The following is a 16,091-nucleotide window of genomic DNA, read 5'->3' as shown; positions in this document are numbered from 1 at the left end:
CTGGCTCAGTTATGTATTAACTTCATGGAATTCAGCAAGTGACTTAACCTCTCTGAAGAACCAACTTAAAAATGGGCAAAAACCTTGACAAAGATCTCACCAAAGAAGATATACAAATGGTAAATAAGCATTTGAAAAGATGTTCAACATCATATGTCATTAGGGAATTGTAAATTAAGACAACAATGAGATACCACAACATACCTGTTATAATGGCCCATCTCCAAAACACTGACAACACAGAACGCTGGGGAGGATGCGAAGCAACAGAAACTCTCACTTGTTGCTGGTGGGAACACAAAATGGTACAGCCATGTTGGAAGACAGTTTTGCAGTTTCTTGAAAAACTAAACATACTCTTACCATTAACATGCAACGATCATGCTCCTTGGTATTTATATAACACAAAGGAGTTAAAATTTATACCCACTCAAAATCTGCATGTGGATTTTATAGAGCTGTATTTATAACTGCCAAAACTTAGAAACAACCAAGATGTCCTTAAGTAGGTTAATGAATAAACTGTGGTGCATCCAGACAAGGGAATTTTTTTCAGTGCTGAAAAAATGAGCTATCAAACCACCAAAAATATGGATGAACTTTAAATGCATATTGCTAAGTCAAAGAAGCCAGTCTGAAAAGGCTACATACTGCATGGTTCCAACTACGTGACACTCTGGAAAAGGCAAAACTATAGAGACAGTAAAAAGATCAGTGGTTGCCAGGGCCTGGGGGAAAGGAGAGATGAATATGCAGATCACAGAGGATTTCTATGGTAGTGAAACTCTTCTATATGATACTACAATGGTGGGTATATGTCATCATGTATTAGTCAGAACCCAATACCAAGAGTCAATTCTAAACTATGGGCTTTGGGCAATTATGATGTATCAGTGTAGGTTCATTGGTTGTAACAAATGTGTCACTCCGGTGCAAGATGTTGATAGAAGGGACAGTTGTGCAGGGGCAGGGAGTATATGGGAACTCTCTGTAACTTCCTTTCAATTTTTTTAAAGTGAAACTGAGACCACTCTAAAAAATAAAGTCTTTAAAAAAATGAACAATTATTTACCTCTCATACTAATAATGCAAAATAGCCAATATTTATTTGATGTTTACCATGTACCAAGTCCACCTATTTCTTTTTTCATATAAAAAAAAAAGATTCAGAGTGGTTAGATCACTTGCTTAAAGCCATGAAGCTAGTACTGAATGGATCCAGGTTTTAAACTCTAGGCTATGTGACTCCCAAACCTATTTTAAGAGTGCACCATCTCCATGGTGTGTGGCCCAATAGAAGCATATTCACACCATGAGTAATTACAAGCTTGAAGCAGGAAAGTGACAGACAACACCCAGAGCAGCATTCTCAGGATTTGAGGCCAGGCAAGATCTGCAATGGCAGGTTGGGGGCTTACAAGGCAGAAATACAACCCTCACCTGAGCATTTATGCTATATGATGGACCTGCCAGGTATTCTTCTATTGCCATTTAATAATAATGACAGTAAGCTACAAGGAAGGTATTATGTATTCATTTAAGACACCAGGGAACCGAGGCTCAGAATGTTGAAGTACTTCCCTAAAGGCTGAAGAGTTGGCTGTAGTAATGCTTGCCTTTGTCCATTCCAAATACTATCTTTCATTTGCTGGTGCTGAAATATTATTTGTACTTCATCAGTTCAAACAGATTACCAGACACTTATCCAAGGTACCAAAGGACCGAAGACACTGCTGAAGGACACTGGAGCCACAGTGTCACAAAAAGAAACAGACAAGCCAAAGGAGCAGAATTCTCAGGTAGCACAGAATCTCCAGTGCTTAAGGGTCTAAGCAGTGCTTGTTTTTCTGATCCCCCATCTGCTCTGCTGGATTAGGGACCCTTGGGCACCTCACGGGGTAGATCACTCAAGTTTTCACTAAGACTCCGAACTGCTCATTCCCTTTCTCATTTCATTTCATCCATGGGTCATGGATTCTCTCAAATGAGAAAATTAATTGTAATTATTATTTTTAAGAATGTGCATCTTGGTTACTCTTTTTATTCATCTTGAAAACTAGAGAGCCTCTCTGAAAGAGTGACATGTCAATGAATGGGAAAATGGGAGGGAGTGTTTCAGCTTTTAAACTGTTCTTGAAAAACAGTGCAAGCCATCTACTGAAAGAGGCTTTAGTATGGAAAACCACGTGGTCAGTATCACCACAAGAGATGTGACAAAGAGGATTTAGTAAAAGGTTAAGGAGGAGCAGGCTTCTTTGATTTCCATGATAATGACTAACAGGGTACTTCACATTATTCAGGAAGACTCACAAGTGCTTTGTCGATTTTAACCTGTGCACAAGTCCTTGTAGGTGGGAAGGACTTTTCAAGAACACTCTCAACATGGATACTCTTTGTTTCCACCTTTTAGTATTTATGATATTGAGATTTCTGATACTCACTACTTTTATAATCAGTATATCTGGTATTCTGATTTACATTTTGGAGAATTCCTCTATTCAATATATATATTTATTTGTTTATTTTAAATTTTGATTGGAGTATAGTTGATATATAATGTTGTGTTAGTTTCAGGTGTATACAGCAAGTGAATCAGTTATACATACATACATACATATACACATATGTGTATATGTATAACTCTTTTTTAGATTCGTTTTTAGATTCTTTTCCCATATAGGTCGTTACAGAGTATTGAGTAGAGTTCCCTGTGCTATACAAGAGGTCCTTATTAGTTATCTATTTTATATATAGAAGTGTGTATATGTCAATCCCAATCTCCCAATTTACTCCTCCCCTCTTTCCTCCCTGGTAATTTTAAGTTTGTTTTCTACATCTGTGACTCTTTTTGTTTTGTAAATAAGGTCATTTACCATTGTTTTAGATCCCACATATAAGCGATATCATATGATATTTGTCTTTCTCTGTCTGACTTACTTCACTCAGTATGACAATCTCTAGGTCCACCCACTTTGCTGCAAATAGCATTATTTCATTCTTTTTTATGGCTGAGTAATATTCCATTGTGTGTGTGTGTGTGTGTGTGTGTGTGTGTGTGTGTGTCTCTGTGTTGAAGCGGAGACAGGAAGGTCAACTCATTTTCTCTTTCAATGACTTTCAGGTAAAGAGCCAGGGATGAAGTGAGGTATTAGCAGTTTCTCATTCAGCTTATGAGGTCTGATAGACATTCACCCTGTTTAGCACTATGAAAAATATGCCTTCCCTGGGAAATGATGCCTTGTTGTATTATCCCCATAATAGGGAAAATGTTTTACTGTTCTTTATCTTTTACTGAATCATCTTCCCATTTGCTCTCTGGATTCCAACATTCAGGTGATGTATCAATACCATCCTATTAATTTAGAAAGAAAAATGCCAGGTTTTATACATTACTTAGGTAAGTAGGGATGAGCTTGTTAAAGTGTTGATAAATCACTACAGCAACTGGGCTCAAATTGTCAAAATTTTCCCAAATTTCATTTGATTCCCAAAGTTTTTAAAGTAAAAGAATTATTATGATTTCTAAGAATTAACATCTCAATTATGATTCATTCCTATAGCCAATACATCTTCTGAAGTTTGAATGTGTATACAAGAGTGCTCAGATATCTAGAAATGGCAAGGCTTTAACACTTGATGCTTTGAGTGCTTTAAATTTGATAAATTACAAAATAAATCACCTGCTTTTGTGAAATAATTCAAATTTGGATGATGTAAACATGGAGCTAATTATTCTTTCCAATTACCTTTAAGAAATAGCCATTGCTTTAAGGATTGTATAGGGTGTAGACTGCACTTGGTAAAACAGCAATTCCTGAATTTTCTCTTCCAAATTTGTTAAACTGATATACAAATGATAAATAAGCACTTGAAAAGATGTTCCACATCATATTTCACGAGGGAAATTCCAATTAAAACAACAAGATACCACTATACCCTTGTTAGGATGACCCAAATCCAAAATACTGACAACAAATGCTGGTGAGGGTGTGGAACAAGAGAAACTCTCATCCATTGCTGCTGGGAATGCAAAATGGTACAGCCACATTGAAAGACAGTTCGGCAGTGTCTTACAAAACTAAACATACTCTTACTGTATGATCTAGCAATTGTACTCCTTGGTATTTACCCAAAGAAGGTGAAAATCTATGTCCACGCAAAAACTTGCACATGGATATCTATAGCAGCTTTAATCTTATTTACCAAAACTTAGAAGCAACCAAGATGTCCTTCAGTTTAAGTGAATGGATAAACTGTGGTATACCCACAATGGAATATTAATCAGTGCTAAAAACAAATACGCTGTCAAGCCACAAAAACTATGGATGAGTCTTAAATGCATATTTCTAAGTGAAAGAAGCCAAACTGAAAGGCTACTTACTATATGATTCCAACCGTATGACATTCCGGAAAAGGCAAAACTATAGGAATAGTAAAAATATCAGTGTTTGCCAGGGGTTGTGGGGAGGGAGAGATGAATATACAAAGCACAGAGGATTTTTAGGGCAGTGAAACTCTTCTTTATGATACCATAAGGATGTATATATATCATTATACTTTTGTCCAAACCCATAAAATGTGAACCACGTGTGACCTATAAACTATGGACTTCGGGTGATATTGATGTGTCAATTTAGACTCAATAATTGTAACAAATGTATCACTTTGGTGGGAGATATTGATAGATAATGGGGGAGGCTATGCATGTGTGGGGTAGGAGGTATGTGGGAAATTTCTATACCTACCCCTCAATTTTGCTGTGAACCTAAAACTGCTCTAAAAAATAGTTTTATAAAAAAAACTCTGTATGCTGATCCTTTGGTATAGTATTTGGAGAGAGAAATGCCCTCCTCACTCCCCACATTCCTAAGCATGTTTGCATCCAGTGGATATAATCAAACCTTGGTAGAGAGGCAAGTTAAATATAAGCTGTTTGTCCCCTTAACTCATCCTATTTCTCTCCTTTGGTCATACCTATGTCACTCTACCCTCATTTCTCTGCAGAAAACTCAATTTTTAAAAAAAGAGAATAAATCAATATACCTCAAAGATGATGTATTTTCTCTTTAATTCAGTCATTTGACAAACTTATATTGTGCCTATAATATGTGCCACACTCTTTACTATGCTTTTAGGGGGATCCTATGTAGAATAAACCATCATCACTCTTCTCAAAGAGGGTAAAAAAGAGGAATATTAGATGAGGGGAATTTGGAAATAAAACACAAAAGCAATAGAGAAGATTTTAAAAGCCCAACATTTGTTTTTTGAAAAGATTAACAAGATAGACCTCGGGCAAGACTAAACAAGAAAAATCAGAAAGTACAAATAAATACCAAGTGAAAGGGGGTGATAAATTAGACACATTAGAAAGTTAAGCATATTAAAGCAACAATTAGAGAAGCAAAAACCAGATAGCATGCACCAGATAGCAAGCTGTTCAAACTCATTAGTAATATGAAAAATGCAAATTAAAACAACAATGGACTATCTCTTTAAACCGTGTAGATTTGAAAATTAGAAAGCTGGATGGTGCCAAGTATTAACAGGGATTAAGAACTCTGGGAGTAAGAACCTTGATTTACTGTGAGTGGGAGAAGACTAGGGCTATCAACCAGGAGAGTAAGCTAGCAGTACCAAGATCCAGCATTTATGCCCCTGGTTTTACATGCCCTGAGAGTTAATTTTATGTGTCAATTTGACTGGGTTATGGGATGCCCAGATATTTGTCAAACATTCTGGCTGTGTTTGTAAGGGTATTTGTGGATGAGATTAACATTCAAATTGATGTACTGAATAAAGGAGATTACCCTCCATAATGTGAGTGGCCCTCATCCAATCAGATGGAAGGCCTGAATAGAACAAAAAAAAACTAACCCTTTCCTGGGGTAAGAGAGAATTTTTCTTGTCTGTTGGCCTTCAAACTGGAACATCAGCTTTTTTTCTGCCTTTGGACTAGAATTGAACATCAACTCGTCCTGGGTCTCAAGCCAGAAGCTTTTTAGTCTGGAACTACACCATTAGCTCTCCCGGGTTTCCAGTTTGTGATTCACCCTGCAAATCTTGGACTTTTCAGCCTCCATAATCGTGCCAACCAATTCATTATAATAAATTTCTTTAAAAAAAATTTTTTAAGGCTTTTTTTTAACATTTATTTATTTTTGCCTGCACCACGTGTTAGTTGCAGTACGCGGGATCTTCACTGAGGCATGTGGGATCTTTGGTTGTGGTGCATGGGCTTCTCTCTAGTTGTGGCATGCGGGCTCCAGGGCATGTGGGCTCTGTAGTTTGTGGCACGTGGGCTCTCTAGCTGAGGTGCATGAGCTCAGTAGTTATGGCCCACGGGCTTAGTTGCCCTGCGGCATGTGGGATCTTAGTCCCCCCGCTGGGGATCGAACCTGTGTCCCCTGCATTGGGGGGCTGATTCTTTACCACTGGACCACCACAGAAGTCCCAATAAATTTCTTGATATATTAATACATATACACACACACACACTCTATTGGATCTGTTTTTCAGGAAACCTTGACTAATACACATGCCAAAGTCTTTATTTACCAGTCCGTAAGAGGACATAGATAAGGGTGCTCCTTTTATTTGTGGAGGTAGAGAGTGACTAGGTCAAATGTGGTGTGAGTCACATCATGGAGGGCTATACATTAGTCAGAAGCAATGAACCAAACAGAGCTGAAACAGAGGGATAATGAAGACAGAGTGCTTAATGAAAAGTTAGAAACAGAATTAGATATATTACACAATATCATTAGTGTAAATTGAAAATGTGTATGTGTAAAACAAGAGTATACATTTTGTAAAACAAATGCCTGTTTAGCAAGGATACAGTTTTTTATAGTAATGGAAAGATATACGGTAAATATATTAGAATTTTGCCTAACGCGGGTGAGAGAAATGAGAGCAAACTGTGTGGAAATAAGAGGAAATGATTAAATTATTAAAGTAATAAACAAATAAGAGGAGAGCTTTACATAGGCCAGCAGAAATAATACACCAAGAACTCAGTAGTATGATTAACTTAACTCTGTACTTTGAAGGGAATAAAGAAAATCTGATATCATCTAATATCTACTTAGATTATTTTAGACAATTAAAAAAAAAATCAAGCATTCCAGGGTGAGAGATTCACAAATTCTTAGCATTGGAGGGGTCCCTTGAGGTCACTGGCCCAATGTACCTCATGATACTGAACATCCTCTCAGACCTCACTAGGAAGTGTGTGTGCAGCTTGGGACAGAGCACTTGGGTGGTGAAGAGCTCAGAGTCACCTACAGCAGAGACAACGCTGTCTTTGGGTAACTGTGACAGCTAGAAGGATCTCCTTCAAAATGTGATTGAAAATCTGTCTCCTCAAGATTCCTGGCTGCCTCTAGGTCTTGGTTTCCTTTGCCTCGTGATAGTCTCAACATAACACCATAGATGTGAACATTTTTCTTTGTATTTAAATCTTCATTGTCATGATGCTGTCTTAGGAATGCTTGGATAAAGGGTCTTCCTTCAATCTCCCAACCTTACTATACAACACAAAAACATATTTCTACAGCTTACAAAAGCCCTGTGAGGCAAAGAATTACCTTTATTTCTTTCTTAATTGGACTGGAAGTGTAATTAAGAACCTCACAGATGAATAGAATTAGGTGTCACCATAGAAATAATTGTTAGATAAAATATAAAAGTCCAACCTTAGATTTGTAACCATGATCTATTAAATATATATTTTTGTTCTGAAGGGTCATGGTATCTAGTCAGGACAGAAACATCAAATAGAAATGAAGTTGGATGAATATTCAGAACTAGGTCAGCAAATCCGAGATTCAATCCATCAGAGTTATTGCATTCTCTATCATTGATGTCCTTTCATTTAAAAGGATGACACAGCCTTGCTCCTATAAAGAGTCCATTTACATAAAATATCATGGACTAACTCAAGAGAAAAATACCAGATAGCTCCAATTCCTTAAAACGTCATTATGAAATGACAGGTTGGGTGTTTCAAACTAATTCTTTCACTAACAACAAATAAAAAGGCTGGGAACACGTAGAAAGATTTGTCTTAATGACATCAAAGACCAAACGAGATATTGAAGGTTATTGGACCAAGTCACTGGCTGAAAATAGGAGCAGGAAGTGTAGAACAGAAGGCCCTGCATGGACATCCTCCTAGGAGTCAGGAGGTAGGCCACCAGGAGGCAGAGCTCTGTGAGCAGGTGGGAGGCAGGGTGGCGTTAAGCCAGGGCACTACATGGCAGGGACCAGAGAGACTCTGCTCTTGTCACGCGCACACACGCTGAAATCCTGTCCCCTGCCCCATCTGTGCTTCCCTGACAAACAGCTGAGAGGTGAGTGGAGCTTTTGGTTGACACTTGGGGTTGACAGGATGGGAGCTCAGATCCACCAAAGGCAGGATCTGTTTGAGGATAACACCTCAAACAACAGAGGTTCTTAATCTTTTGTTTTTTCCTCACGGACTCCTTTTCACGGTCTGATGAAGCTTATACACCCCTTCTCAGAAAAATTTTTTTTAATGCATTGTAATGAAATACTTAGGATTACAAAGAAACCAGTTATATGGAAAAGCAGTTATCAAAGTGTACTTTGAAAGAAAATTTATCCTTTTTAGTGTGTAGTTATATGATTTTTGACAAAAGAATATATTCCAGTAACTACAGTGACAAACAAGATATAAAACAGTTCTATCACCTCAAAAAATTCCCCATGTCTCTTTGTTGTCAACCCCTCCACTAAACCCCTGCCTGGCAACCACTGGTTTGTTTTCTCCCTGAATAATTTTGCCTTTTCTACAATGTCATATAAATGGAATCCTATAGCGTGTAGTCTTCCGAGTTAGATTTCCTTCACTCAGTATAATGCATTCGAGATCTATCTAAGTTATGCATATCAATAATTCACTCTTTTATTCCTGCATAGTAGTCCACGGTATTTATGTACCATGATTTGTTTATCCAGTCACCCCTTGAAGGACATTTTGTTTTTTCAGACTTTTTATGATTAGGAAAAAAGATGCTGTAAACATTAAGTACAGGTTTTATGTGTGTGTGAACATATGTTTTCACTTCTCTTGGATAAATAAGAAGTGTTGGGTCTACCTGTTTTATCGAAAACCCAAAGTTTTAGAGTGTATAGTAGAAATGCAGAACTCTTTCTTTCAAATCCTTAACACGTGCTGTCTTAAAAGGTGAAACTACTTCATTCCTTGGAGGATTTTCTATGCGTTTCAATCAATGGGAGGAGACTTTTATAAATCAGCAAAGTCACTGTTTGCTGATAATGGCTTTTTTCTTAATAATTTCATTAGCATTTAAAGAAAGTTTCTTGATTTTCATGATGAAGGATAAACTTTTCCCTTGTTTACTTGTTGATTCACCTTGTAAACATTTTCCCATTTGAACAGTGTGATTATCTTATTGTGGGTGAGGTCTCACTGGGCTCTAGCTGGTTATTGTGCCATGTCTGGCAGAATAGAAGCTCAAGGTCTTATCCAGGCTAAGGGGTTGGCCACCCTGTCTTGAGAGTGTTTCCTTGGAACAGCGGCAAAAGTAATGGCAGCCTAATGTGTGTGTTGGGCGGGGGTGGGGGGAGGTGGATCCCAGACCTGCATTAGAGAACCTGTATTAGTTCCAGCTCTGTCACCAACTAACTACATGAACTGACCAAGCACTTTGTCTCCATTGGCATCAGTTTCAAGGCTCAACCCTGAGGTGAGTAAGGTGCTTAGGACACAAAACTCCAGGAGGCAGTGCCTCTCGGGGCAGGGCTTGTACCTGTAAGATCCGGTGAGCGAGTGCCCTTCAAATTTTGCACCCTAGTTGCCTCAGTCCCCCAATCCCAGTCCAGGCATAGATGGTAATTTCTCGGAAAATTACGTATTCATTTACCCTTTGACCCAGCAATTCCACTTCTAGGAATTGATACCAAAATGCACAGACAAAAATATAAAAAGTTATAGGCTCTCAGCATTCTTTGCAGGAATATTTGAAATATCAACAGACTAGAAACAAGGCAGGCAACCAACAGTCTCCAGATAGGAGAATGGATGAATAAACTGTAGTATTCCACAGTGAACATCTTGAATAAACAACCTAACCTTGCACCTAAAGCAATTAGAGAAAGAAGAACAAAAAAAAACCCCAAAGTTAGCTGAAGGAAAGAAATCATAAAAATCAGATCAGAAATAAATGAAAAAGAAATGAAGGAAACGATAGCAAAGATCAATAAAACTAAAAGCTGGTTCTTTGAGAAGATAAACAAAATTGATAAACCATTAGCCAGACTCATCATGAAAAAAAGGGAGAAGACTCAAATCAATAGAATTAGAAATGAAAAAGGAGAAGTAACAACTGACACTGCAGAAATACAAAAGATCATGAGAGATTACTACAAGCAACTCTATGCCAATAAAATGGACAACCTGGAAGAAATGGACAAATTCTTAGAAAGGCACAACCTGCCAAGACTGAATCAGGAAGAAACAGAAAATATGAACAGACCAATCACAAGCACTGAAATTGAAACTGTGATTAAAAATCTTCCAACAAACGAAAGCCCAGGACCAGATGGCTTCACAGGCAAATTCTATCAAACATTTAGAGACGAGCTAACACCTATCCTTCTCAAACTCTTCCAAAATATAGCAGAGGGAGGAACACTCCCAAACTCATTCTATGAGGCCACCAGCACCTTGATACAAAAACCAGACAAGGATGTCACAAAGAAAGAAAACTACAGGACAATATCACTGATGAACATAGATGCAAAAATCCTCCACAAAATACTAGCAAGCAGAATCCAACAGCACATTAAAAGGATCATACACCATGATTAAGCGGAGTTTCTCCCAGGAATGCAAGGGTTCTTCAATAAACGCAAATCAATCAATGTGATAAACCACATTAACAAATTGAAGGAGAAAAACCATATGATCATCTCAATAGATGCAGAGAAAACTTTCAACAAAATTCAACACCCATTTATGATAAAAACCCTGCAGAAAGTAGGCATAGAGGGAATTTTCCTCAACATAATAAAGGCCATATATGACAAACCCACAGCCAACATCGTCCTCAATGGTGAAAAACTGAAAGCATTTCCACTAAGATCAGGAATAAGACAAGGTTGTCCACTCTCACCACTCTTATTCAACATAGTTTTGGAAGTTTTAGCCACAGCAATCAGAGAAGAAAAGGAAATAAAAGGAATCCAAATCGGAAAAGAAGAAGTAAAGCTGTCACTGTTTGCAGATGACATGATACTATACATAGAGAATCCTAAAGATGCTACCAGAAAACTACTAGAGCTAATCAATGAATTTGGTAAAGTTGCAGGATACAAAATCAATGCGCAGAAATCTCTGGCATTCCTATACACTAATGATGAAAAATCTGAAAGTGAAATCAAGAAAACACTCCCATTTACCATTGCAACTAAAAGAATAAAATATGTAGGAATAAACCTACCTAAGGAGACAAAAGACCTGTATGCAGAAAATTATAAGACATTGATGAAAGAAATTAAAGATGATACAAATAGATGGAGAGATATACCATGTTCTTGGATTGGAAGAATCAATATTGTGAAAATGACTCTACTACCCAAAGCAATCTATAGATTCAATGCAATCCCTATCAAACTACCATTGGCATTTTTCACAGAACTAGAACAAAAAATTTCACAATTTGTATGGAAACACAAAAGACCCCGAATAGCCAAAGCAATCTTGTGAATGAAAAATGGAGCTGGAGGAATCAGGCTCCCTGACTTCAGACTATACTACAAAGCTACAGTAATCAAGACAGTATGGTACTGGCACAAAAACAGAAAGATCAATGGAACAGGATAGAAAACCCAGAGATAAACCCATGCACATATGGTCACCTTATCTTTGATAAAGGGGGTAGGAAAGTACAGTGGAGAAAGGACAGCCTCTTCAATAAGTGGTGCTGGGAAAACTGGACAGGTACATGTAAAAGTATGAGATTAGATCGCTCCCTAACACCATACACAAAAATAAGCTGAAAATGGATTAAAGACCTAAATGTAAGGCCAGAAACTATCAAACTCTTAGAGGAAAACATAGGCAGAACACTCTATGATATAAATCACGGCAAGATCCTTTTCGACCCACCTCCTAGAGAAATGGAAATAAAAACAAAAATAAACAAATGGGACCTAATGAAACTTCAAAGCTTTTGCACAGCAAAGGAAACCATAAACAAGACCCAGAGACAACCCTCAGAATGGGAGAAAATATTTGCAAATGAAGCAACTGACAAAGGATTAATCTCCAAAATTTATAAGCAACTCATGCAGTTCGATAACAAAGAAACCAACAACCCAATCCAAAAATGGGCAGAAGACCTAAATAGTCATTTCTCCAAAGAAGATATACAGACTGCCAACAAACACATGAAAGAATGCTCAACATCATTAATCATTAGAGAAATGCAAATCAAAACTACAATGAGATATCATCTCACACCAGTCAGAATGGCCATCATCAAAAAATCTAGAAACAATAAATGCTGGAGAGGGTGTGGAGAAAAGGGAACAGTCTTGCACTGCTGGTGGGAATGTGAACTGGTACAGCCACTATGGAGGTTCCTTAAAAAACTACAAATAGAACTACCATATGACCCAGCAATCCCACTACTGGGCATATACCCTGAGAAAACCAAAATTCAAAAAGAGTCATGTACCAAAATGTTCATTGCAGCTCTATTTACAATAGGCCGGAGATGGAAACAACCTAAGTGCCCGTCATCGGATGAATGGATAAAGAAGATGTGGCACATATATACAATGGAATATTACTCAGCCATAAAAAGAAACGAAATTGAGCTATTTGTAATGAGGTGGATAGACCTAGAGTCTGTCATACAGAGTGAAGTAAGTCAGAAAGAAAAAGACAAATACCGTATGCTAACACATATATATGGAATTTAAGGAAAAAATGTCATGAAGAACCTAGGGGTAAAGCAGGAATAAAGACGCAGACCTCTTAGAGAATGGACTTGAGGTTATGGGGAGGGGGAAGGGTGAGCTGTGACAGGGCGGGAGAGAGTCATGGGCATATACACACTAACAAACGCAGTAAGGTAGATAGCTAGTGGGAAGCAGCCGCATGGCACAGGGATATTGGCTCGGTGCTTTGTGACGGCCTGGAGGGGTGGGATGGGGAGGGTGGGAGGGGGGGAGACGCAACAGGGAAGACATATGGGAACATATGTTTATGTATGACTGATTCACTTTGTTATAAAGCAGAAGCTAACACACCATTGTAGAGCAATTATACCCCAATAAAGATGTTTAAAAAAAAAAAAAAAAAAGAAAGCCACAAACGAGATGATCCTATTTTTACAAAGGCCAAATAGCAGAGAAAATAGGACACATATTGTACCCTCTCATGCACATGTGTGTGTGTGCATATGTGTGTGTGTGTGTATAGTTTGTTTTTTAAAAAGGAAGAGAATGATAGAAACCCAGAAACTTAATGATAGTGGTTTCTTTTGGTGGGAGGGAAAGGAAATAAAATAGGAGAGAAGCTTGAGGGTCTACATAAATCATTGGTGATCATCTAGTTATTTGGCTGGGTGATGATTTCTTTTTTTTTAATTAAAGTTTTTTATTTAACATTCAAAAGTAAAATGTCCAGCACCAGCCTCTAGCCCAGTCTGGCTCATGATTTGTGGTGCAATTTGCTGACTCATTAGATTTTTTTAAAATATGATTTATTTTATGAAAGTATAGTTGATTTACAATGTTGTGTCAATTTCTGCTGTGGTCTATTAGATTTTGGTTGCTGAAAGCAGTGCAGGGAAGACAGGTCTGGCCTTTCTTTTAGAAAGAGATGGTACCCATCCATATAATGGAACATGATGTAATCATTAAAATGAATATAAACACACACACTACAGAAAGTGCGAGAGGGAAAGAGAGAAATAGATTGATTGAATGATGGTCCTAACATATTATGTGACAAAACCACTATCTTAAACAATATTAAAAAATAACATGGAGTCCGTGTTATGTAAGAGGAAAAAAAAAAAAAAAAAGAGTCATGTACCAAAATGTTCATTGCAGCTCTATTTACAATAGCCAGGACATGGAAACAACCTATGTGTTCATCATAGGATGAATGGATAAAGAAGATGTGGTACATATATACAATGGAATATTACTCAGCCATAAAAAGAAACGAAATTGAGCTATTTGTAATGATGTGGATAGACCTAGAGTCTTTCATACAGAGTGAAGTAAGTCAGAAAGAGAAAGACAAATACCATATGCTAACACATATATATGGAATTTAAGAAAAAATAATGTCATGAAGAACCTAGGGGTAAGACAGGAATAAAGACACAGACCTACTAGAGAATGGACTTGAGGATATGGGGAGTGGGAAGGGTAAGCTGTGACAAAGTGAGAGAGAGGTATGGATATATATACACTACCAAACGTAAGGTAGATAGCTAGTGGGAAGCAGCCGCATAGCACAGGGAGATCAGCTTGGGGCTTTGTGACCAGCTGGAGGGGTGGGATAGGGAGGGTGGGAGGGAGGGAGACGCAAGAGGGAAGAGATATGGGAACATATGTCTATGTATAACTGATTGACTTTGTTGTAGGGCAGAAACTAACACAACATTGTAGATCAATTATACTCCAATAAAGACGTAAAAAATAAAAAATAAATAAAACTAAACTGTAGTATTCCACAGTGGAGTACTAAGCAGCTGTGAAAAGTAATGAGGAATATCTCTATATTTTATTGATAATTTGAGGAGTTCTCTAGAATATCTTATTGACTAAGAATAAAGGGGAGAAGAGTGTATAGCTTGCTATCACTTATACAAGAAAATTGAGAATACCAAATTGTGTGCATGTGTGTGTGTGAGCTTAAATATAGTTGGGGGATGAAGCAGAAATATTCAAGGAGGGACAGAGTTAGAAACTAGACATCTTTGAATGTACTTTTTTTTCTAAGATTAATTTTGGAATCAGATACTTGAAAAATTGATGAACCGGTTTGCAAGGCAGAAATAGAGACACAGATGTAGAGAGCAAATGTACGGACACCATGGGGGGAAAGGGGGGACGGTGGGATGAACTGGGAGATTGGAATTGACATATATACACTAATATGTATAAAATAGTAAGGTAATGAGAACGAGCTGTATAGCCCAGGGGACTCACCTTCACTTCGCTGTACAGTAGAAACTAACACATTGTAAAACAACTATACCCCAATTTGAAAAAAAAAAAAAAAAGAGAGAGAGAAGTGATATGGAAAAATGAAATTAAATGTTTGTCTATTTGGTGGCTAATCATTCAGGGTGGAACTGTTACAACTGACTCAAAAACGCCAATCATTTTACTCTAATATCCTAGTGGGATATATTCTCAAAGAGAAAAACTGCAAAAAAAAAAAAAAAAAATCTCAATTTTTTTTTTTTTTTACAGTAAACATATTGTTGCTGTTATGTATTTGTATTTGTCTGTTTGTTAGACTACTGAGTATGTGTATTTGGGGATTCATTGAATGAGTAATTATATGATATTCTAATTCAATCATCCCTGTTTCCTGGAGTACTGAGATGCAAACTATAATTTCTATATCTATGACACAAAATAGATATATAAGATAGGTTGTAGATAGAAATAAATATACATGCACATACACACAAGTATATACAGAGATTACCTACATAAATACATACATATGTGTCTATGTGTATTTTCTAGCTCTGTTCCCTGAAAATGCCTTGAAAACATAACAAACCAAATAGCAAGGAACACTCAACGGCTCACAGATTATAGTCTTGAAATGCCATTTCGTACCCAAAGTAGCCAGAGCTCCTTTAAGAATGACTGCCTCTAAGTCTGGGGCAGTGTAAGATGATCATGGAATATCTTTTTATACTGGATAACGAGAACTCTATCAACTGGGAGGGTCATATGTAAACAAATTTGAAGTCAACCCGAGTAAGTTGTTATTGGCAAAAGTAGTACAATTTGAGCGTCACTAGCACGAATTTCTGCTATGAATTTAAACACATAAAATA

The sequence above is a fragment of the Grampus griseus genome (assembly GCF_964374135.1).
Source record: "Grampus griseus genome assembly, chromosome: 16".
NCBI classification, from domain to species: Eukaryota; Metazoa; Chordata; class Mammalia; order Artiodactyla; family Delphinidae; genus Grampus; species Grampus griseus.
This window is presented reverse-complemented; position numbering follows the sequence as displayed.